General features: G+C 38.3%; 1 protein-coding gene and 1 pseudogene across 2 annotated transcripts in view; one reads left to right on the forward strand and one right to left on the reverse strand.

The window, feature by feature from the left end:
• Nucleotides 1–3,700: 3,700 nt before the first annotated feature.
• On the reverse strand, nucleotides 3,701–4,538 carry LOC119769538 (annotated as a pseudogene).
• Nucleotides 4,539–8,462: 3,924 nt separating this feature from the next.
• LOC6037368 (protein roadkill) overlaps nucleotides 8,463–25,089 on the forward strand; it is a 181,800-nt gene continuing 165,173 nt past the window's right edge. For both annotated transcript variants that reach the window (XM_038248995.1, XM_038248996.1), the window contains exon 1: nucleotides 8,463–8,884. The gene's annotated coding sequence lies outside the window, so the exon portion shown is untranslated. The remainder of the gene's footprint in view (nucleotides 8,885–25,089) is intronic.

Consider the following 25,089-nt stretch of genomic DNA (forward strand, 5'->3'; position numbering starts at 1 on the left):
TGAAATCAAATAACTTGACGCAATTATTATTGTGACCCTTCATATTTATTAATTAACATTGGCAGTAAAATCAAATCTCTTTTTAGGTTCCTTTTGTTTAATTTTACTGACTTTTCTCTTCATACTAACTTTCAATGAATCGTACCTATCAGCTGCTTGCCGAATCGAAGCATCTCTATTTCTTATTTAAAATCTTGTTCTATTTTTTTTTTTCAAAACACGTCAGCTAAATCGCCACATGTTTTTTTTATAACACTCACACTCCCTCCATTTCTCATTTATAAAATGTGTAAAAATTGATCAAGGTCCATACTTTAACTTTTAATACTGCTTCGTCACCAAAATGCTTAACTGACTTCTGCCAAGCCTGCTAAAAATCCTGATATCATAAATTTACTATTTTATTTTCTATTGTATCATTTACTATCAAAATTGGCATCAAATTCATAAATATTAACACACAACTAGATTGTTCAAATACCATGTTTTTTCGTATAGTCTTATAGTCCTTGACTCAGATTTTCCTTGATCTGAAATGCACTCTAACAGGTTGCCGTATCCAATACAACACTAAATTACATATTACGTTTACATGACATTTTTTTTTATTGTTCATCTTTTTATTTTATCATTATTGCTCATAATATTGTGGATTTAGCTGATAGCCGGATTTTCTTACGGTAATTGGAAACGGTAGTGTATAGGCCTAGGGATTCCCTTTTGGTGTGAAAATGTTTATTCACAGATAAATAATGGATTAGAATTTTGATCTTATATCACTTCTCCAACATCAGTAATAACTGTTCGATTGTTTTTGCAAATTTTTAATTCAGCTGAAAATATTTAATTTTTCTTGAAAAATGCTATATTTTTTTTAAAACATGAACACCCCTAGGGTTGGCTGGATGCCGCCAACATGCGACCGCGTGCTTCGTTTGTTTCTCAACACTGCTGCAGTTGGATGGTGACGCGAAGTGAGGAGGGAGATCCTTTCACTTTTTTTCCGATCTGGCCCGCCGCCTATTTTGACAGTCGTTGAGCCGACGGCCGTTTCCAACGACCGAGTCCAGTAAGGAACTGAACGTACAATACTGAACCACAATAAAACAACTCCCAGCTCAATCACAGAAAACCCCTTTCTACTTCTTAGATTTAGTCACTCTACTCACTTGTTTATTTTACTCGTTCACCTCCTCAAGCGCCGACTCATAAACCTTCCTTCACTTACACCAAACACAGTTCGACACGGCTCTTACCCATTAAAAACGCCTTCTTCCTCCGCAACCACTCATTTTTATTCACCGAATGGAATTCGACCGACGATGCCTCTTCAATGTCGGGTTCTTGTCGGACTCTACTCACGCACTGGGTTAACCCAAGAGCTCCGTCAGACAAATAAAAACAAAACAAACCCCACGCGTGCAAAATCTACAATTTTCTTTTCCTTTTTCACAAAAACACAATATTACAGATTAATTCACTACTTTTTTCCACAAAACAAGGGAAAATCATCGTGGCAGGATCGCCAATGTGATATCCTGAAGCTTAAAAGTAAAACACAATGTTGCGGTTTGCAATGCACCGCTTTATTCAACCATCTTCGTACACTGACTGGCTCTCTCGAGCGCTCACACGCTTAATCGTGTTTACCTAAACTCAACACTAATTTAGCCATCACACGGCTAATCTAGAATGCCACAAGCTCCAGGACCTGCAGCCTTTCGTACAGGCAGTCCTTCCAGAACCGGTACAAACTGTTCTTCCGGATGTTTGCGTAATACTCGTCAAACATGTTACGCTGCGAGAAATTGTTGAAAATTCCGGCGCCGTTCGCCAACAGAACCGTAATCAGCTTCGGACATCAATCCACCTTTAGCGTGTGTTTACTCTCGTTGGCCATCAGAATTCAAACGTTGATCGAGATGGCTGGCTCGTTCGTCAACGGCGCCAACAACGACAAAATCAGCTCATCGTACTCGGGATACTTATACAACTCGCAGGACATCCCACACTGTCCCTTCATCACTTCCGGTACATAGCGCTGCTGACTACCTTCAATTATGCCGCTTCTCGTTGTCAATCTCTTCCTCTTCTGCAGCGCCATCTCCTGTTCATGTTTCGTCCCAGTCCTTCCGGGAATTGACCTTCAACCAACCACCCTGGGTCACCACCACCGAATACATCCGGTGCAAATCTACATCTCAACCTGTGATCTTCGGCAACCGCATAAACGGCGTCCTGCAAAAACAAATAAAATCAATCACAAAACCCACAAAACATCCAAGCCTCCTTCTAATCCATTCCTGTTGTGAAACAGCTGCAGGTTCTGTAGGAAGCTAGCCTTGTCCTTTTCGAAAACCAACTTTCCCCTAAACTCTCCGACCTCTATCCTGCACCCGCACCAGCCACCTTCGAAGGCATTCCGCTGCTGCCGTTTTGGCTCACGAAGGCTAAGGGTTATTCACTTCGAGTATATCACATACCGCGTACGGCGTGCGTACCATACGCGCATAATACTGGCCTGATACTGGCATACTATGCCCAACTTTTCTACACGATTTATATCAGTGTAGTTGTCAAAATCGATCGAAATGGTAAACAAGGTTAAATTGCATACGCTCTGTCATCCGCATTTCGGGACGGAATCGCGTCATCGTACTACGATTCGATCCCCACCAACATTTCCAGCCAGCTGAGAATCACTAAAATTCTGCCTTCGTTTTCCCTGGAATCTGGAACTTGGAACGGGTGGCCTGCCTCGATTGCATGGTGCGCAGATATTTGCGGAGGTCCTTTTCTTCGGCAATGTTTTCATTGTGTTTGTTGTGGGTCGCGGTGAAGACTTGCTGGAGTTGGGGGAAGTCGAATTTACGCTCTTCCGTGGGTGGCAAGTTTTGAGCTCAAATTTAACGAATATGAGTGCGGATTTGGAGTCATCAACGACATTTTTCAGGTTAAAAAGTTTGGTTTGGAGTTGCTATTTTTGCTCGAGTAGGGGCTGGATTTTGTCCATGAGGGTGGTGAGATTCCTCCGGGAGGGTTGTTTCGATGTCGGTACTGTTGGATTTCCTCTCTGACGAGATTTTTTTTTTTGATCGCTTCAAACTTTTCGTCGTGTTTGACAAGGTTTTGCAAAGCTTGTTCCCTTTCCTGATCCAGTTCGACGATCAGCTTTTAAGTTTAAGCAACTCAGACGAATTGTCTGACGACGCAGTCCGCACCACGACAACTCCGTGCTGGGAACCACCTCAAACGAACCGTCTTTCCGGTCAAGAATTTGCCCCAACGGTACAGCTATGTGTGTTTGGATGCTTTGACGAACTGTGCAACAGCATCTTGCAACTCGCCAATTGCATTGCATTTGATTTCCCCAGCCAGAAAGTGGCGGAAAGTTCTTTCTTGTCTAACCTGAATTTAATTAGTAAATACTTGACAAAATGTAGGTGGCCTCTGAGTTTGTATCTGCCACGTAGACGAACAAACCGCCGTCCGTACTTAAATGCCGCTCCAAAATCTTCGGAAGACTTAGTTCTCAAAATAGTAAAAATAGACAAAATCATAAACAACACCTTTTATTTAAAAAAAAGAAAACAATTTCGAAATCTAACCGAATGGACAACAAGAAACAACGATTAATGGAGACGGTGTTTCTGTTCAACGGAATGTAGCGGAATCAACCAGCGGCATCGTACTCGCCACATTAGACCAGATAAGTACTAACGGACACGTTGCCGCCCTTGCCGGTCCAGTTGGTGTGCACAAACTTGCCCTCCTTGCCGAGCAGCTCGTACGTGTGCGCCAGAAAGTAGTCGGCCTGGCTAACTACCTCACGCAACGACTGCTGATTCTTGAAGAAGTTGTCCAGTAGCAGATAGAACAGTGTCGGTTTGCGCACGATTCCACCGTATTTCAGGTTCCACTTGTAATCGTTGGCGGCCTCGCGAAGCAGCATGAAGCCCTGGGCGTAGGAGACGATGTTGGCACAGGGCGTTGCGGACGTGTGTGAGGAACGCTTACGTTATACCCCTCGTCGTCCTTGTAGTTCAGAATGTCCCGAGTGATCTCGATCAGGAACGAGTCAAGTACGCCCTTTTTCCACTTGTCAAACTGCTGAGCCATCTCCTTCTGGGTCATTCCGAGCTCCAACATCAGGTGGTACGCCTCGCAAATCAGCTGCATGTTACCGTGCTCGATTCCGTACCATCTTGACAAAGTGACCGCCCAACCCATTCGCAGCACGGATCACCGTAAGATTTGGCGCAAATAGCCTAGAACATAAATCAAATCATTACAAGATCCGCACCAACCAACCCACCTCATCAAACCTGAATGTATCCTTAATCAGCGGTCACTCGTCCGGATGACCGCCGGGCATCAGCGACGGGCCGTAACGGTCATTTCCGCAGCCAGCATGTAGGGGAAAGTTCTTTCGTGTCTAATATGAATTTAATCAACCGAAGCACAATTCCTTTCACTAGCTGAATGCTCCGCAAAAATCTAGCATTGGGAGAAATTTGGATTAACATATGATATTTCATGAGTTGGCAATTTATTTACTAACTAAGCTTTGCACAACAACTTAAAAGCAAACTACAAACCAACTGAATCTAACCATAAAACAGCATCAGAGTTTGACGTTGAAAAATGTCAAAAGTTCCCACACTGAAATAAATCTTCGTAATAATGATCAATACTGAGGTCCATACCATACGCACGATATCTAGTATGATACTGACTACATACACACTCCATACACACCTCAGTATCAGAAGTGATTTGCCCTTAGATCCTTAATCAGCGGTCACTCGTCCGGATGACCGCCGGGCATCAGCGACGGGCCGTAACGGTCATTTCCGCAGCCAGCATGTAGGGAAAGTTCTTTCGTGTCTAATATGAATTTAATCAACCGAAGCACAATTCCTTTCACTAGCTGAATGCTCCGCAAAAATCTAGCATTGGGAGAAATTTGGATTAACATATGATATTTCATGAGTTGGCAATTTATTTACTAACTAAGCTTTGCACAACAACTTAAAAGCAAACTACAAACCAACTGAATCTAACCATAAAACAGCATCAGAGTTTGACGTTGAAAAATGTCAAAAGTTCCCACACTGAAATAAATCTTCGTAATAATGATCAATACTGAGGTCCATACCATACGCACGATATCTAGTATGATACTGACTACATACACACTCCATACACACCTCAGTATCAGAAGTGATTTGCCCTTAGGTCCAAAATCAATAAAAATTGTTGAATATACGTTAACACATCTGTTATCAACTATGTAACTAACTGTTTATTTCATTGATATATACGAGGAAACTAATTTTTTTTTCGTGTTCCAAAACATGTTTTTTTTAAGAAAAAGTTCACAAATTTTTGCGCGCTCAAAAATTGATGTTCATTTTTTCAAAATCTCGTCTTTTGCAACCAGCTTCATTAAGATTGATGCAGGGAATCATGAGAAATAATCGATTTTGTTTCTTTAATCCGGCAGAAAGGCATACGATTTTAGGCAAGTAACCTCGTTTTGGCGCCACCTACATTGAAACGCAGTCGCGCTGCAAAACCTCAATAAAGAAGAGTTTTGTTATTGGTCGGGTAGAAGCAGGAGATAGTGGAAGATAAATAGCAATTTGTCCCGAGATTTGTCCTGTCTCGGTAGAGTCGCTGCTAAGCAGTTTGACTAACAATCCAAAGGTAGTCAGTTTGAACTCCGATGGATGGGAGAACAGGTATAAAAAGAGGATTGCAATTGCCTCAACAATCAAACCTTCGGACATTTGGTTTTGAGTAGGAATCTCGCAATAGAGAACGCCAAGTTAATGCTTATGAGCTGATGAAATTTGTGTAATGTAGGAATTTAGACATCATCTTACTTGTACCTGGATTAAATTGTCAATTTGAAAATTCAAACGATAGTTCCTAGTTTCCACAAGGAAAACAAGGCATTTGCAACGCGGATTCAATTCAATTTATACTCAACTAATGATGACATACGATAAGTCGCCTTCCCAAAGGTGTCTTGATAAGGTTTAGGTCGTGATGATGCGTTACCTTCCAGTCGACTTCAGATGATGATTAGAATTTTACATAGGATAGTTATTATTTGTAAGGGATGTTAAAGATAGCACTAGAAAAAAGTTATTAAACAAGGAATAAGGAAAAACAGGCAAACTAGGATAAGGGATTTGCATTTCCGAAGATTATAGGAAAATTGTGAAATATGCTTTGTACCTTATGGTATAAGTTGCTGAATTTGATTAAGACCACGGTTCGGTTAATATTATGAATTTGTTGTGGGTGGTTTTTCTCTGTTTTTTTTCTCGTTTGTCTTTTCTTTTTTTTTCAGCGGTAGCAGAGGAAGAGGGAAGAACAGAAGGAGCTACCGTTTTGGAATTCAACAGACTAATGATTACTACCGGAGGGACCGAACGCTGTGTTCTCATTTCTACGATACAATTCAGCGAAGACTTAGATTTAAGAGTTAAAATACAAGTGATAGTTTTTAAGTTATCATTCATTCGTAAATTATCGAAGGGGAGGATGTGGCATTCTAGATTAGCCGTGTGATGGCTAAATTAGTGTTGAGTTTAGGTAAACACGATTAAGCGTGTGAGCGCTCGAGAGAGCCAGTCAGTGTACGAAGATGGTTGAATAAAGCGGTGCATTGCAAACCGCAACATTGTGTTTTACTTTTAAGCTTCAGGATATCACAGAGCTGTCGTACTTGGATTACTTCCAGAACTTGGAATAAAATCCGACGAACCTGATCAACGACCAGAATTCCGAAGAAGTTACCGGTGAGTATTGAGAAAGTCGGTGAGCGTTCAGTGTCTAGCCAACTTCACTTACTTCCAAACTTTTTCAGCAACTCCTCGTCCGCAAACGCTCGACTCGCGACGGCGCAGCCGAATTTACTTGGACGACGAACTGGCAAAATCTGTATCATTCTCCAATGAGGACGAAGTGTTGCAAAACGATTCCGGTTCCAAGGGCCTCTTCCATCAGCATCAAGTGCCGGATGCGCTTCCATAACAGGAAACTACAGGCGCTTCACTCCCCAGCCGGAAAACGTCGACTTCCCTTCTCGAATCAACAGCCAATGGCCAACTTCCCCAAGCCTGTCTTGATGAAGGCCGGCAACGAGACCACCCGGTTCTCTACATCGCTGTCGCGCTCCAAAATGAATGTTGCTGCCCAACGAAACGTCCATCCGCAACTTGCTCAGCCTGAGGTCTTCAAACGTGACCGGTGGCGTTCCGTAAGAATCGGTACAGCTTGGACGCGGAAGTTGGCCAACCATAAGCAGATGCGTTAAATACAAAAAAAAACATCGAAAACATGCTGTTTAATATTAAAAAATTGAAATAAATTCCATCGTATTTTTCGAAACACATCATTGTAATGTTAAATGTTATTTATTCTTGCCATAAAAAAGTTTCTTCTTATATTAAAAGTGAAAAACTTTTACCGATACAACGATTTTGTTCCATAAATGCATGGTAGTATCAAAAACTTTCCAACTTTTAAAATAAAATGTTTGAACTTTCTACGAATATTCACCAACGCGAACTTTTAAACCAACGAACGATCTTTTTAAATTTAGAGTATTTTTTCTTTGTGTGTGGCCACAGATCAACCCACAAACATCGCCAGGAGTAAAGTCTGATCTACAACAGGAAACTCGCAGGATCGCAGACGCAACCGCAAGTTTCGAACACAAGCAAATCAATCTGATGCTAAATATCTACCAGTACTCTCAGTACAGTACCGCTCAATAAGGCTTTCTAGGCCCAGTATAATTTAACTCAAAACGACGAACTTCTCGTCACAGTGCCCTGATGTAAACAATGATCGAGCTCGAGCTGTCACAGCCCTGGGAAGTATGTTGGCTGACATATCGGGTGGTCAGCCTGACAAATAAGTTTTGCTAGAAAGAGCTCCAGAAATTAAAAGTGAGAGTGTGTCCGTGCAACATGGAGTTAAACTTTCTGAAAACCCTTAGTTAGCTTCACAGCAACTGCACAGAAAGTATGACTCCATGTTGCGATAGCTCGATAGGAAATTTTATGCAAACAAACGTCCTGCTGTCATGTATTTAAACATACTTTGAATGTGTTGGTATATTTCTGACTAGAAAGCCTCATAACTAGTTTTACGTATTTTTTTCATTGTTTGATTTGCCTTTATTAAATTTTCAGTTTTTTTTGTTTTGTAGTATAGGCTTCGTTCTAATTAAACAAAATCTTAGGAGCATTGGAAATCCAATAACTTAAAGGATTTTTTTTATATTTTTTATATTTTTTAAAAATGTTTAATGTTTTAGACATTTTTTTTTCATTTTCGCACTGTGCCAAATTTGCTTGATTTTCACCTCTTAGGATTTTCAGAACCGGGGTTCACGACCCGCTGCCAATTGACATTCCAACCTGAGTTCGACCCTGCCGGCAGCCTCTGACAGTTCTGAATGATTGGTGGAAAATTTGGGGTTCTGAATTTTCGGTCAACTTTCGGGGGCTTTTCTTTCGCCGCCGCCGCTGCCTGCGTTTTCGAATCCGGATTTTGGGGTGAAATCAGTGCGCAACGGCCCCGGTTCCAGCGGTAGCCATCGTCCGCGCGGACTTCCGGCTCGAGTGAAAGTTTCTGGTGTCGCGAATTCAGTGCTTTGTGTGTGCCCTTTTTTTTCGCAAATTACCTTCACAAGTTTGTGGGCTGAGTGCGGGGAGTAGGAAGAGGGGGCAGTGTCTGGTACGATTTTTTTTGCGGAGGAAAATATTGAGTGAAATTTTGGAAGCTTTTCCGGTCTGACTGCCGAGGGGTGAAGCCCTGTCTGGAACTTGTGGACACGGTGCCGACCGCAGCGTTTATCCAGGTGAGTGCGTTGGGATGTTAGTGTTACGTTGTGCAAATTTTGAGGTTTATTTATTGTTGATGAGACCCCAGTAGAAAGTGGAGTCTGTTCAAAGATTTGGGGCGGTCATTGTTCTTCCTTCAATGGAAGGAGGGGGAGGGACAATCGATGTCCACCCACCCAACAGGATGTAATTTATGCGGAGGGAGATTTTGGGTAGCTTGGACTTGGCTTTTGTGCAAATTTTTCATGTTGTTTTTGGTCGTTTTATGCAAATCTTTGGTTTTTTTCTTTCTTTTTAGGTTTGTTTCCAATACGGATTTTATTTAAGACGACTTATTATAATTTTTCGTAAGTAGGATTTGATTGCTGCGGAAGGATAACCGTTCACATACACAAATTTAAATATAACTATCTTATTAATTAATAGTACTTTTGTAATCCTAGACTTACAAAGTCAGCCTGAAGTTTTTATCAAAAAATACAAGAGTGAGTGTCTGCGTACAACGTGAAAATAATCTTTCTGAACTACCATGGTAAACTTTACAACAACTGTACAGTAAGTTGCAGATTTAATAGCTCGATAGGACTTTGAATCAGTAATTTTTAAGTAACTTTACAGTAAATCAAAAGGATAAAAAAAAAATGTTTTTTTTTTTTTTATCCATGAAAAGTATCCAGAAAGGAGAAGATCACCGAGTTTGCATTTGAACCCCGATCTACCGCTTTCGAGGCGGATCTATTTCATTTCAACTAACTGATTCTTGCTACGAAAATAATATTTTCTTGCATATTTTCAACTTTAGATCATTTGAAAAGGGTTCAACCGCATTACGACAGCCGGAAATATTTTTGCAAACATAGAGGCACCACGTTACTGCTTAACTAAACTCGTTGCACCTATTTTTACATTTTGAATAATGTTTAATTGTTAACAAAAGCTTGAGAATTAACTTGAATCTTCTTCCACATTTTGAAGAAATCAACAAGCTTCTTTTTCACCAAAACTATAGTTTGTATGTATGTTTCAGCAATTTAACATAAAACCTGTACGGTTGCGTTTAAAAAACAAAAGGTTTTGAATGAAATATATATTCAGATATTCACATTTAGATCAAAATTGAGCATGTTTACAAAAGCTGATCATTTGTGTTTACAAAACATTTGGAAAATAGTCCAAACTGCAGAATGTCAAACTAAACCACTCAATTGAACTTAAGGCTGGTTTCAGTAACTGTTAATACGCAGGGATTAAGTCTCCCTGAAGGTAATTTGCACTTGATTGTAAAGATAGTAGGACGGTTAATTCAACATCAAGTGCGTATGAGTTTTGTAATTGTATTGTTTATCAAACCACTATGCATCAATATTAATATTTTGAATGAATTTCAAATGTTTTCTATACATATAAAAGCACAGAATAACGATCTTGTGGAGTTTTTTTTTGCAGCATTCTATCTGTGTAACTCAATCCAAACATGTTTTCTTTAAAAAAAATCTTTTTAGAAGTCTCCTAACTCTTCCCTACGGATTTCGACCCTTTTCGCGTATTTCTTTCGTGTGATAAGGATTTGTATCGGCATTTTGTGCAGCCCACAATGCCTCATCTTTTGACCTTCACAGATCTCCAAAATTCGATTTCAATCCTGAGATATTCAATCAAAACCAAAAAAGCTCCGAAATTTTTTGTCACTTTTCATATGAAAGAAGTTCCAATCTTGTCATGCTATCTTGACACAGCCTGAAAATTGATGGAAGTGCGACAACTGGCCAAAGGGATTTCAGGTCAGAACGCGTTTGCCGCACGTACAACATCGACAAACGTAAACATTTTCAATTATAACTCGGGACTCCGGCAACCAAATTCAACCAAACTTCGGGGCAATGCACAGAATGGTAAGCCAAAGAAAACGTGTTTGTTATTGTTTACAATGCGTGCTCTAGTTTTTTGTTTATTCAAGGTCAAACATTAAACCGAGTTTTTCTTGGAACATCAAAAAGCGACGTACGTGGGGAGCGACCGTGGCTGAACGGTTACGATGTTCGCTTTATAAGTCCTGGGTTCGATACCCATCTGCTCCTAACGAGAAAGTTCTGGACTCATTGAATTTTGGAATAAATGAAAAAAAAAATGAAGCTCACGGCGGGGTTCGGTCCCCTGTCCTTTGGATTGGCAAGTAAAATGCTTTCCACTTTACCGTGGAGCATTGGTAGCTTGAGGAAGACTTAGACTGTTATACTTGAATCCAAGAATCGGACAACTGATGAATGCAAGTGAATTTCAGAACTAAACAAGATTGCATGCAAGATTGCAGGCTGCAGGTTGTCAAACGAACGGGGTCACTTTTTAGTTTGACACTCCTTTTACACGGAGTTTACACACATTACCAAACGTTTGTTTTGATAGTGTGCGTGAGCGCCGTGTAAAAAGTGACAGTTCGTCACTTTTTAGTTTGACTTTGACCAACCAACGGGGTACAAACTAAAAAAGTGTCAAATGAAAAAGTGACCAACCACCGGGAGTTGAGTTTACTCAAGCTTAACCTGGGTGATGAATAGAGAGAATGCGTAAAGTGATTTTAGAATGATCTCACTTTGTGACGTCTACAAAGTAGGAGGATGTTCAAGCACAAGCATGACTTTTTCTTACTGGTAAATTAACTGTTTTATAATCAGTAGTATGTGTTTTATTTTTCAAGTTTTTGACATTTTTTACTGGAAAATTGTCGCGTTTCGATCGACGAGAACTGCGGCGAGAGTGTTATTCTACGATGTCGCAAATAAATTCCTTGTCTGATTATGAAATCCTGCAGCTCTTCATGATCCAGCGAAAAAACATGGCTAATTCTTGCGAAGCTGATCCAACAAACAGAATGGATTTTCAATAAACCAGGTTTTCAAACGGAATCATACAATAAAGACAGCTTCTGGATGGATACAACCGCATGGACTCCATAAAAAACATCCATTCGTAATTATAAAAAAATCACGATCTCGCCTTCAACTTTCTTAAGATTTCTAAAACCACACATTTTTCATTCATGCAAAAAAAACAATTTTTAATGATCGATAACAATACTCTCTTCTTTTGGCGAACAGTATATTGGTTCCACTTTGACAGTTCAAAATTGAGGCCGTTTTGCGAACCACTACACCCAAAGTTAAAGAACGAGGGGATAGTCCTCACGAACAGAAACGTGAGGAAAGTGCTATTTTGCGAGGGTATAGTCCTCTCGCGTGTTCATTCGTTCATTGGAACAGTTCATCCTATTGAGTGGCTTATATTATTGAGTGACGCCACTTAGTCACCGAACCATGGTGGCCCATACGGCAAAGGCATGGTTCAATATGCCGAAGGTCTTGGGTTCGAGTCTCGGTACCGGTACTTTTTTTTTATAGATGAACTTTTTGCCTTCCTCACCTCAATGAGGAAAGGCTATAAAATCACTCGAAAAATGAACTTCGTTATTCGACCTCGTAGACCCACCTTCACGTATACCTATCGACTCAGAATCAAATTCTGAACAAATGTTTGTGCGTGTGTCTGGATGTGAGTCCGTGCACCGAAAAATATGCACACGATTATCTCCGGACGGGCTGAACCGGTTTGGACCGTTTTGGTCTCATACGATCCGTCTTGGGATCCTACATGACCCTAGTTAATATTATGAAGTTTGGAAAAGTACTTCAAAAGTTATGCTAAAAAACGATTTGGCTAGAGTTTGAAATATTGTAAAAAAGGGTGGTTTTGTGAGAGAACCCGTCATGCTATATATATTTGAAAGACCTTTCTAACGCTTCCAAAAGATTGAAGATCTGACAACCCCATCAAAAGTTATGAGCACTTAAGTGTTATCTATAAACTTTTTTGAGGCCGGATCTAAAATATTTTGATGAAAACGTTGTCCGGATCTATCATGCGACCCATCGTTGGATAGGTAATCAAAAGACCTTTCCAACAAGCCCAAAAGATTGAAGACAAGCCTATCAAAAGTTACACCCAAAGTTGGAGAACGAGGGGATAGTCCTCACGAAAAGAAACGTGAGGAAAGTGCTATTTTGCGAGAGTATAGTCCTCTCGCGTGTTCATTCGTTCATTCGAACAGTTCATCCTATTGAGTGGCTTATATGGACAAATGACCGCCACTTAGTCACCGAACCATGGTGGCTCATACGGCAAAGGCATGGTTCAATATGCCGATGGTCTTGGGTTCGAGTCTCGGTACCGGTACTTTTTTTTGATAGATGAACTTTTTTTGAAGATGAACCCATGAGTAAAGTACTCTCGGTAATTTCGGGATTTATCCTCTCAGTCCGCACACAGTATCATTTTACTACCGAATCGTGCTCTTTATCCTCTCGTATGCCGATGTCCAGTTCTGGGTGTACGAATCACCCTTCAAAAGTTGTTCAAATTACTCCACAGTGTATGTTCAAATTGCCCCAATTTGAGGTAATTTTGACACTTACGATTTTTGCGCTAAAGGGGTGTTTAATCGACATTTTTATTGAAATGAATTATATTTTTCACCGATTAAGATCTCCTATATCTTCAAGTGTCATCCACATTGCATTAAAATGTATTTATAGCCTGTTGCAGAACTGATTCCTTGGATTGTCCAAATTACCCCAAACTACCCTACTTGATTTGACATAGTCGAATCTCCAATTATTGGTACATAGTAGGTATTGAAAGTAATACTTTTTGATTCTGTTCTATATGGTGAACATGGTGTCGATTTCTGGAAAAGTCAGGGAAAACCTGGAATTGTCAGGGAATTTTATTTGACCTGGAAAAGTCAGGGAAAGTCAGGGAATTTCAAGCTGGATCAGGGAATTTTGATGATCTTAAAAATATTACTACAAAATTTTATTTCGCCCTTGATGATGTAATTGAATGTCTTCCAGGCCAAACTTTGCAACATTGATAATGTTTAATTTTTTGTCAGTCCGGAAGGAACGCAAAACTCCATATAAAAAATGCTTAAGAAAAGGGTCACGATGAAAAGCGCGTAGGTTGTTTGCAATATGTTTAGGTTTAAAAATCAAATAAATTAGATTTCCGTTCAACTGAAAATTACAAATTACTAGCGCACACAGGGTGGGGCAATATGAAGCAGTTGCCCCACCATCCTCAGAGATTTGTTCTAAAATTGGTCGCTTAGCATATAGGGACCATAGAGAAAATCATACATTTTGTCAGAAAAATTGAATGATTTAAAAAATCAAAAGTTAGAAAATTTGAACAATTGAAAATTAAAAAAAAATCTAAAATTCTAAAGCATAAAGCTTCTAATTTTTAAAAAATTTTAAATTCTGATATTTTGGAATTGTTGATTTCCTAATTTTTAAAATTCTTATTCTAAAATTCTAAAAAAATGTGAGGTTAGAAAATTTTCCAAAATTTCACTTTAGTATTCGTTATCTAAATTTTTATTTTTCTCAAAATCAAACTGAATTATGATTTAGAAATGATCCAAAGTAGTCTAATTTTATGTAATTTAAAATGTAAGCAAAATAGTGATGGTGAAATGGAATTAAAAATTTAAGAATTAAATTCAAGAATTAAAGAAATAAAACAACAATTCATGGAATAAACAGGGTTGTTACGTACTACACTCAACTCATTTTTAAACATACTGACTCTGAATATTTAATTTCTTTAAAGTTTTGAGCAATGTTTTTTATCCTCATTTATTGTTCTTTTATACTGAATACATTCAATTTTAATCTTGTGAATCTTTATCATATTTCAAACTATTCTTGAAGATACCGACATTTGGATGTAACAAAAATTATTATTGGGCATGTTCCAGTGGGTTTACTGTGCTTCTATCCCAAATATGAGCTTGATTGGACGTAACAGAAGCTTCAACCAGTAGAAATATTTGTTTTAACTTTGAACATTCTTGAAGAAAAAAAAATCCAAACATTCAAAAATTACAGCTCCAACATTCAAAACTGGATTATTCAGAAATTAGGAAATAAAATTAGGAAAAATAGTATTAAAAAACCCAAAAAAAAAAATCATAATAAAAAAGAAATTAAAAGATCGGAAATTTTTAAATCAAAATTAAAAAAATCTAAAAACAAAAATCAAAGATATCAATATTCAGAAATAAAAAATCAAATAAAAACAATCAAGAGAACAAAAAAATATTATTTTAAAATTCTTAAACTCTTAAATTCTTAAATTCTTAAATTCTTAAATTCTTAAATTCTTAAATTCTTAAATTCTTAAATTCTTAAATTCTTAAATTCTTAAATTCTTAAATTCTTAAATTCTTAAATTCTCAAATTCTTAAATTCTTAAATTCTTAAATTCTTAAATTCTTAAATTCTTAAATTCTTAAATTCTTAAATTCTTAAATTCTCAAATTCTTAAATTCTTAAATTCTTAAATTCTTAAATTCCTAGGTTCTTGAATGCTGCCATTTTTGTTACCATCTGAGATTACAGAAAACCTGATAAAATTTGAAGTGATTTTGGAGTTTTTTTTCGGTTAGAAAAATTTTGAGAAGAAGATGTAGCAAAATTCGCTTCGATTTTTCTAAGTGACGCTTTGGTAAGATCATCGATTATGAACTGTATCTTAAATTTAAAACATCAAGCTCGAGAATTTATTACAAGTTTTAATTTTTTTTAAAGATTTCATTTAGTTTTTAGATCTAAATTTCTAAATGTTGAAAATGAAAATGTTTGTTTTGGCTTTTTCCTCTAGTTTACCTAATCATAGAAACAATACATTTTCAGCGTTTCAAGATTCACCCAAATATCTTTGTTTGATAAATAATGACTATCTAAAATGCTCGAGGAGGTTGTATTTTGTTTTTATTTTTATAAAATGAAAACAAATGTGAATGATCGTCTGTAGGCTCTGGTCAAGGTAGGGGAAACGGCATCTAATTTCAGCGTGCCTCTAATGTTGGCAGGTCAGAACTTTGACATTCAATTAAAGCTAATTAAAAGCGTTTTCAACTGAAATCGAGTGATAAATAACTCAATGAGAAGTGAGCAAGCAAGTTTCTATCAAAAGTTTGTAATAACGAACTAGGGGGCAATTACCACCACTTGTTCATTAATTAAAAATTAAATAAAAACCAGAACTTGAGACTCATGGAGATGAGAGAGAGATGTAAAGATCTACAACTGCTCACATTTGACGTGGGGAAGGAGAATTGTACCTACCCTTTCACAATCCTGGTTCGATTCAGCAAATCGCACTGTCCTGGCAAAAAGAATCACAAAAGATCGTCGCTTTGGGTTATGGGAAAAGTCATGTTTATTGCGTTTTAAGTTGTCCTAATTTATTGATTTTACGTCGATTTAAAACTAACCTAACCATGTGTGTGTGTGTTCGTGTGTTCTAGTGTATCCCGCGGTGGTCGAGTCAAGTCGGAGGATCTTCCTCCGGCCAGGCCTGGCGCAGCAACGGTTTTGGTGTCTTTGGTTTTGTGTCTTTGTCTTGGATAAAAACCTGTACAGTGTTTAAGGCTTGTTTTAGTACTTGTGCTTTGTGTAACAGTGTTAACAATGAACTCACCGGATGGCCTCCGCCATTGCGCTCTAACAGATTCTCGGGTTGGCGCGCTCTGCCAACTTGTAGGTTCTGAGAAAGGAGTTCATCTCTAATAACTTGTTCTAGCTTTAACGTTTTGATTTTGGATATTTACCACATTTTTGTTACCTCCTTGCACCACCAACCAAACGACCACTTTTGACGTAGAGCGCGGTCCTTGACGGTTAGTTTGGATGGTGCGGGTTGGGACCAACTCCCTGACACTACAATTAACAATTAAGACACTAATTAGACACGACTCAATAAAATACAAGAACTAATTTTACCATTTCGCCGGCTACAGGAATGCTGGGTACAAATAACAGATATTCACAGCACTTTAAATTACAAAACGTTCACAATTTGTTCGTTTGACCAGAGTATGTGTAACGGACTCTGGTCGGTAGCGGCAAATGAGGACGATTCAAAATGACGAAGTCCCTTTTATTAATTTTAAGTCTTTGTTCTTGCGTATTTCGAAAATTTCTCAAAGAGATGTGAGTCGTGCTAACCGTTTTAGGAATAGGGATACCATGTTTTGTATGTTGTTTAAGTGTAATGGTTGATTACAATATCCTAACTTGTCCCTACGGTTCAGTTTGACAGGATGATGCGAAGCATTGTGACCAGAGATTGTACTACGTACAAGCGATAGGTTACAAGTTTTGCAAAATTAATTGTTTAAATAGTGAAAATCAGCAAATTGGATGGAGTTAGGAACGAGTGCTTAACCTGCCAAACATACGAGAATTTCCCCTAGAAACCATTTTTTTTTAATTTTATAGCAAAAATATTTTTTCTTTGTAAAATTTTATAAGAAGATGTTTTCTTCAAATATCCAGAAAACTGTTTACTTTAAATACAATCATTGTTGAAAAATACCTAGATCTTTTTTAAAATCGTAAACATGTACTTGAATAATTTATATTTAATTGTATATTTTTCTTAGTTTTTCAGTTTTGTTTTAATCTTTCTTAAGATTCTACAAAATTATATATTTTTTTCAAGTTTTTGTCCCAAAACCTTTATTTTTTTTTATAAAGACGCAATCAAACATGGCATCGGCCTAATTCGTTTGAAAATTCCGCAAAAGGCAACAATTTTAAAATTAAACATGACTTCTTACTTAATTAAAATTTTCAATTGTTTTTTTTTTGAAAACATTTAACTTTAATTTTTTATTTGGAAATGAAATGAAACTAACAAATCGCAATTTGAAATTTGCAACAGTTGTAATTATTAACTATTTTTAGAGTTTTTTAAAGGTCCTGTAAGCTATTGTGTTTCATATGTTTATAGGACCCATTCAAAAAAAAAAAAAAAAACTCTGGAATTTTTGGTGAAGGGCAACATTTAAAATGGCATCACCAGATAAAAAAACATAGGACAAGTTTATGGTTACTCATTTTGGATTTTCGATTAGAAAAAAAATAAAAAAGGCATAGAATTTTTTCAATATCTTAAATTTCCAATATTCAAAAAGGAAAATGCATGAAACCATAAAAACGCTCCAAACATTATGTTAGTAAAAAATTGAAAATAAAAAAAATGGTGGTCTGGAGAGGTCAGGGAAAAGTCAGGGAATTTTATTTTGGGATTTGGATCGACACCATGGAAGCCGTTTCGTGATACGAGAATCACAAGGAAGTTGCCGGAAGGTTATTTCCAATAATTTTTTACTACATTGACGTTGACATTGAAATACCTCCCTCCTCCCTTGTTTTGTTTATCTTGCCCCAAAAAAGAAACAAACAACAAAAACGCTTCCCCCGCCACTATCAAGAACGATCTTCACGCGGCAACCTCGACGCCGCCGCCGCCGCCCGGCACAACTGGGTCACGGTCTACGTCTTCTTCGCACCGCCACCAGGGAAGGTTCTGATCATCGTCGGCGGCGTCGTCGCCTTCGCGTCCGCCGCTCACTTTCGACACGTGTGTGTGCTGCTCTTGTAGTGTCTAATGTTTAATGTTCTATACCTTTTTTGATTCTCATTGTTTTCATTTCATAAGGCCGATGCAAATATTTAAAAAAGTTTTTGTCCCTCGGCCCTGGCCGAGGTCAAGGGGGCAAAAACTAAAAATATAAAAATTTAAATAACAAGCCATAGTCTTCACATTTAAATGAAAAAGTGTTTTAAAATGCATTTTACACTAGTTCAGTTGTTTTGCAATCATTAGGTTTCAAAAATCTAAGATCTGACAAAAACAAAAATTGTATCGAAAAAAGATTTTGCATCGAAAATTTTCAAAAATATTAAGATTTTTAATAAACCCAAACATGCTAAAAATGATTTTAAACGCAGGAGAATGTATTTTAATTTGATTTCAGTTGGTTGCACTTGAATGTTCATTGAAATTTTGAAGTTTATTGTAAAAATATTTTTTTTGCCCCCTCATTTTTCGGGCCAATTTTGAAGGGGGAGGTGACAAAAACTTTTAAAAATATTTGTACCAGCCTAATGTATATCAATGTTAAGTTCAAAATTATAACAGGATGGTCACGTTGCCGTCCTTCATCAAAACAGGTTTGGAGAAGTTGACCGTAGATTCGGCATGGGCGATCGACGTTTCCCGGCTGGAAAGTGAAGTGCCTGAACGGGGAGTTCCCGATTCTGGAAGCGCATCCGGAACATTGGGTTGATGAGGCCCTCGGAACGGAATTCGATTTAGAGCACTTCATCCTCCTTCGAGAATGACACAGATTTTTTCGGCACGCTGTCCAGGTTCATTCGGATGGAGCTGCGCAAGCCACTGCACACATTCTCATTGCTCACCGGTGTTGTAAACCGCCGGCACCGAGTGCAACAGCCGCTCTGGCCACCTCCGATTATCCCGCTTCTCGTCGTCCTCCTCTTCGTCGGCTCTTTCTCCTCTCGTACTTGGCCAAAAACCGGATGTTTATCTTCTTCAACGCAATCTCGTCCATGCAACGCTTCGGCAGCGTCATCTCCTCGATGATCTCGTTCCAGTCCTCGCGGGAATTGACCTTCAATCACCAATCCCGGGCCACCACCACCGAATACAACCGGTGCGAATCCACATTCCTACCTCCCATCCTACAAAAACAAACAAAATCAATCACAAACCGCACAAAACACCCAAGCTTCCTTCTTACCCATTCCGGTCGTGGAACAGCTGCAATTCCTGAAGGAAGCTCGCCGTGTCCTTTTTTAGCACATGACCTCGTCCCGTACCCGCACCATCCTCCTTCGAAGGCGTTCCGCTGCTGCTGTTTGGTTCACGAAGGTTTCCGCGTCCGATTCCTGGCTGCTGCCACAGTCGGCTTGGCTTTGCGTCCTAGAATCACCAGCACCACCAGACCCACCAAAGTGTTTGTTTACATTTGGAACTTAGTCGTACACGGTTACACGAGAACATCAAAATGAAAGAAATTGTACAGTCGTATTAAAAGTTAAGACTTTTAATTCGATTAGTAAGGAGATTTTCAAAAACTTCACCATGAAAAGTTTTCATTTTTTAAACAAGAAAAAACTTTCCCTCGAGCTAATTTTAGCAACTTTTTAAATCAAAAATAAGTTACTTTTGTCATTACGGTAATATGTTTTTGTGTGTGGAAATTCGTTTTTTTTTCGCAAAAAAAAAAATTGCGACCGTTATTTGGATTTTTTTTTAAATAGTATTGATTCAAAAATTTATAACTCTGTCGAAGATTTTTTGCCCTTACCGACATCAAATCGATCAAAAAATTCCTTTAAAAACCACACAGATTTTGGAATTTTCATACATCATTTTTGTATGGACAGCTCTAAAATTTGTATGGAAAATTATATGGACAAACTGATGATGCAAAATGGCATCTTTGGGCATATCGAAGACTCCAAAAATGTTTCAGCCAGATTAAAAAATACAAAAATTAAAATTCATAAAAAAGACCGATTGCGTAGAGAACTGCTCACACTTCTAAAATGTCTAAAATATTTGGAATCCTAGATATTTTGAAATAGATACCCATACAATATACTTAAAACAGCAAAATGCGTATCAAATCGTGCCCATCATTTGGATTACATTTTCAATAATGAAACATTGATAGAAAAAATCTTTTAAAATACAGTACCGGGACCGTGGTGTAAGGGTAAGCGTGATTGCCTCTTACCCAGTCGGCCTGGGTTCGATCCCAGACGGTCCCGGTGGCATTATTCGAGACGAAATTTGTCTGATCACGCCTTCCGTCGAACGGAAAGTAAATGTTGGTCCCGGACTAACCTAAAAAGGTAAAGTCGTTAGCTCAGTCCAGGTGTAGGAGTCGTCTCCCTGGGTCCTGCCTCGGTGGAGTCGCTGGTAAAAATCAAAAGGTCGTCAGTTCGAATCCCGGGGTGGATGGAAGCTAAGGTGTAAAAAGAGGTTTGCAATTGCCTCAACAATCAAGCCTTCGAACACCTAGTTTCGAGTAGGAATCTCGCAATCGAGAACGTCAAGGCAATGCTGTAGAGCGAATAATTATGATTTGATTCTTTGACTTGTTCGGTAACTGGCTTTCGCTTTTGGCCGCAGCCCAGTTAAAAATTAGACAAACGTCAAAAAACATTAACAATCAATGCAAAATAATCAAAGTTTTAGCCTTTTCTCAGGCTTTAAAATCACTCGAGAAATGAACTTCTTAATGAGGCTGGATCTCAGATATTTTAATGGAAACATTGTCCGGATCTATCGTGCGACTCATCGTTAGATAGGTAATCAGAAAACCTTTCCAACACTCCCAAAAGATTGAAGATCATATCCATGAAAATGAAAAGTATAACTACCGTAAACTGGGGTCAATCAGGACACATGGGGCGAATTGGGACAGCCGTTTTAACCAAGTTGGAGCACAATATATTGAATTTTATGGTTGGTTTGGGTTAGAACAGACTCAGACCAACAAAATGTATACATCCATTTCCAAATTTAAAAGTTTTAAGTGCTCTTAAAACTGCTGTTCCTATTCAGACTGTAGTCCCGATTCGCCCCAGATTACGGTATATCAATGTGAGAAAAGCTTTATCCAACTTAGCGTAAATTAAGTAATTTTAAGATAAATTTCTATTTTCAAAAAAAAAAAAAATCATAAAATCATATCTCGGTGCAAATGTTTTTGCCTATTTCCCCTATGGCACAAATACAGATTTTCGAATATTCTCTTACCATTTACGCTGCCAAAATTGTATGGAGCCTTGTAACGGTGAATCAATGACACAAAATGGCTTCATTGGTCATAGGGTTGGCCCCAAACAATTTTGAGACAGTTCAAAAAATATAATCCATTTCCGGGTTTGATAGAGAATTGCTCTTAACTGAACATTTAGAATCAAAACATAGTCCAGACTAGAATTTATCCGAAGGCCTTGGATAAATTTCACATCGGATAATCGCGTCTGGACTGCACTTAATTGATCATACAGCTTTGAGAAAAAAGGTAAATTTACCCATTGTTGTCAATTGTTTATTTAATTTATTTCGTTTTCAAGCATTACTTTTCTGAAGTCACTATTCTTCGTTCTGATGTGGACTACACAGAAAAAAATCAATTCCCATAATCGTGAATTAAGTTCACGAATGTGAGATCCACGAAGGAATTTATTCATGAGTATGGTGCAATTTGCACCATAAACGTGAATATATTCCTTCGTGGTTCTCATAATCGTGAACTAACTTCACGGTTTCGAGAATTGATTTTTTTCTGTGTACCTTTCCACGGCTGATTAATTCAAAGTTGGGAACAGAGTTTGCAGGTGCTTGAAGAATCGAGTAAATCTAAGGAAAGAAAAAAGTTACAAAATAACCTTTGTTACGTCATTTGTGATTATAAAAAAAGCAAAGCAACCCACTTTAACGACCCCCGGGTCTTTTGTGGGCTCTGTTGCAAGTTTCTGCTCATTTCTAGGCGTCCGAAGGTTATGTGTGGTGAATCACCCAAAACCTCTTTTACGCAAATGGACCGGCGTTTTACTTCCCCATCCGATAGAAGGCCAGGAGGATAAGGCGGGAATCGAACCCGCGCCCCATAGCAACTAAGGGAGCGGCAGCCGAAGCCGCTAACCACAGCGCCACGAGGCCCGTGTGATTATATGCTACGATATTTAAAGGGTATTCAATATCTACTGGAAATAGAAGTGGTATTCCAATGACGGTTTTTCTTTTGCTGAATAGACAACATTCACACATTTTCTATTTCTTTAGTTTAAGTTGTGTTTCTTGCCTAGTTTATCGTTTATGAATACCTATCTTTAATGTTTAACAGATTTTCAAAATTTGCTCTAATTATTCGGCAAAACATTCCATTTATTTTAATTTGTAAATAAGATTTGAGTGGCCACTCTGGTTCATGGTGTTCGACTGCTTTCAACTAAACATGAATTATGAAGTATTGGGGGGGGGGGGGGTATCCCATCGCCTAGCACTAGCCAATTCCCCCTAAACAATCCATTACTACCTGGAAGGTAGAACCTCCAGTGTCGAGCGTGCTCCGGAGAGCGAATATTTATACTAACTACATATAACTCACCGCTTGGCGAAGGGTAGAGTACAAACAGAGAGCAGTGTAGTAACAGCACCATTGCTCGGTGTCGAAGGATGAATTTAGTACCTTTACCTTTTAGTAGCTGGCCCCGATGCTCAAGCAGCTGACCTTGTGCCAGTTTGCTTGCCCCTCCGTTTCGGGGGAGGGTTGCACGAAAGCATAATGAGATTCCATGTTCTTGGGCGGCACCGACGCACCTTTTCCCCACACCCCCTGTGCTGATGGAGGTCAGCATCGTCGTCGTAGAGTGGCATAATTTTGGGTGCTGTGTACTACTTATGTTTGCAGTTTGAGCAATTTTCACCGCCTTCCAAACGGTTGAGCTGGTGAGCCCAAAAGTGGTCGTTCAAAGGGCGGAACAGTTGTTCGACGCCTAAGGTAGAGTTGCAGAACAGTAACTTTTGTACAACTTCTCTTTTTTTTATGGAGCATTGTCTACCACGCTTGTTACGCTTTACGTAAAGTTCCATTAGTTTCACCCCAGCCAGAGCCAGTTATGTCTCTGCTGCTGGCTCGGTGTGCTTGAAGTGCACCCACGTAATCAAAGTAAAGTTAACCCCCGCGAGGGCAGCATAGAATTGCAAGCAAGTTTTCTTTCTAAAGTGGCTTGCAGGCTCGGAAACTGCTACCATGCTTCGAAATTGCAATATGACGCCTGATGAAGTGGTTCGATAGTAATCGATTTAGCGTCTTTTGCTGTTGCCATTGATTGGTTGAAATGATTGGGCTAGGGTTCTACTCAGTTTTAACTTAGTTCTACTTAGTTTTAACAACAAAGATATAGTGACGGAGTCGGTCCATTTTTTACAATTAGTAAAAGTCACCTTACACAGCAAACAATCTGATGGTAAAATCGCATGCAAAAGCATGCACATCATCTTCGTTAAAAAAGACACCTAATATTACAGGTTGCATGTACAACTTTTGTAAACACAAAAAAAAGTTGCAACCAACGGGACTCAAACCCAGCACCTACAGTAAGGACTGGCGCCTAAGCCCGCTCGGCCATCAGACCGATGAAAATGGATAGGATAAACGTATTTGTAAGCTTGACATTTCGGTCAAGTAGGTCTCCCATACTGATGAGCTACATATTTCAGGGTGTAATATTACACACAATTTAATAAAATAATGCAAAATTTATTTTACACCCAGGCCTTTTACACGCAGCTGGATTACTACTTTATTTGCTGTGTAGGAAGACAATCGTTGGAATGTTTACAGCAATATTACACATGTTCACTTAAGTCAAGTAATAGACTGCCAATGAATTCGCTTTGTAAATGCTGGCCCTAGTGCGTCCATCCCGGGAATTCCCGGGACAAAAATCCCGGGATTTTTCCTAAACCGGGAATTCCCGAATCCCGGGATTTTTTTGTAATTTGTCCCGGGAATTCCCGAAATTAAAAAAAAAAACAAATTTTGGTCTGGAAATTCAGATTTGGTTGTGGAAATAGATGAACAATTGAATACCTTATAATCGATAATAATTTCAAAGCATTATATTTTATATTCGACAGACATCAGCATTAATCAGCTATTAAGCCATTTTTTTGCACGATATTTTGAATGACTTTTGTTCAAACAGGAACATAACAAAAATTCCACGGAAAACCGGTTTTCAAATTTATCACTCTAAAATCTCCTCTTTACCTATTATGACTGTATTCCTGTGTTTTCCTAGTTGATAGTTACTTGAAGATAATTTTTAAAATATGTTTTTTTTTTCGTAAAAGTTTTTTTCAAGTTGAACTTTTGAAAACTAGTATCAGTAAGTATTTTTTCTAGCGGTGAATTTATTTAACACATGGATGTTTGCAAAAATTCCATTCAAATAGCGTTTATTCAAAATTGCAAAAAATGTTGCAAGCAACTTGTTGTAAAACTTATTTTTTCCAGCACTTGTCGTATTTATAATTTACTTTTTCATAACAACCAATGTGCCAACAGTTTCTTATGTACATCAGACATTTTGAAAAAGTAATCGATATTTACCCCTTGTTGTGTAATCTTTTGTTATATAAAATATAAAATTCAAAACTTATCTAAAATTTTACATTGATTAGTGTCAATTTATTTGTTGTCGCCTCTTGTTTTTTTGAAGATATTTTCAAAGAAATTTTTCAAGCTTCTCTGGCCATGTCTTAT

The sequence above is a fragment of the Culex quinquefasciatus genome, chromosome 1 (genome assembly GCF_015732765.1).
Source record: "Culex quinquefasciatus strain JHB chromosome 1, VPISU_Cqui_1.0_pri_paternal, whole genome shotgun sequence".
Lineage (NCBI taxonomy): Eukaryota > Metazoa > Arthropoda > Insecta > Diptera > Culicidae > Culex > Culex quinquefasciatus.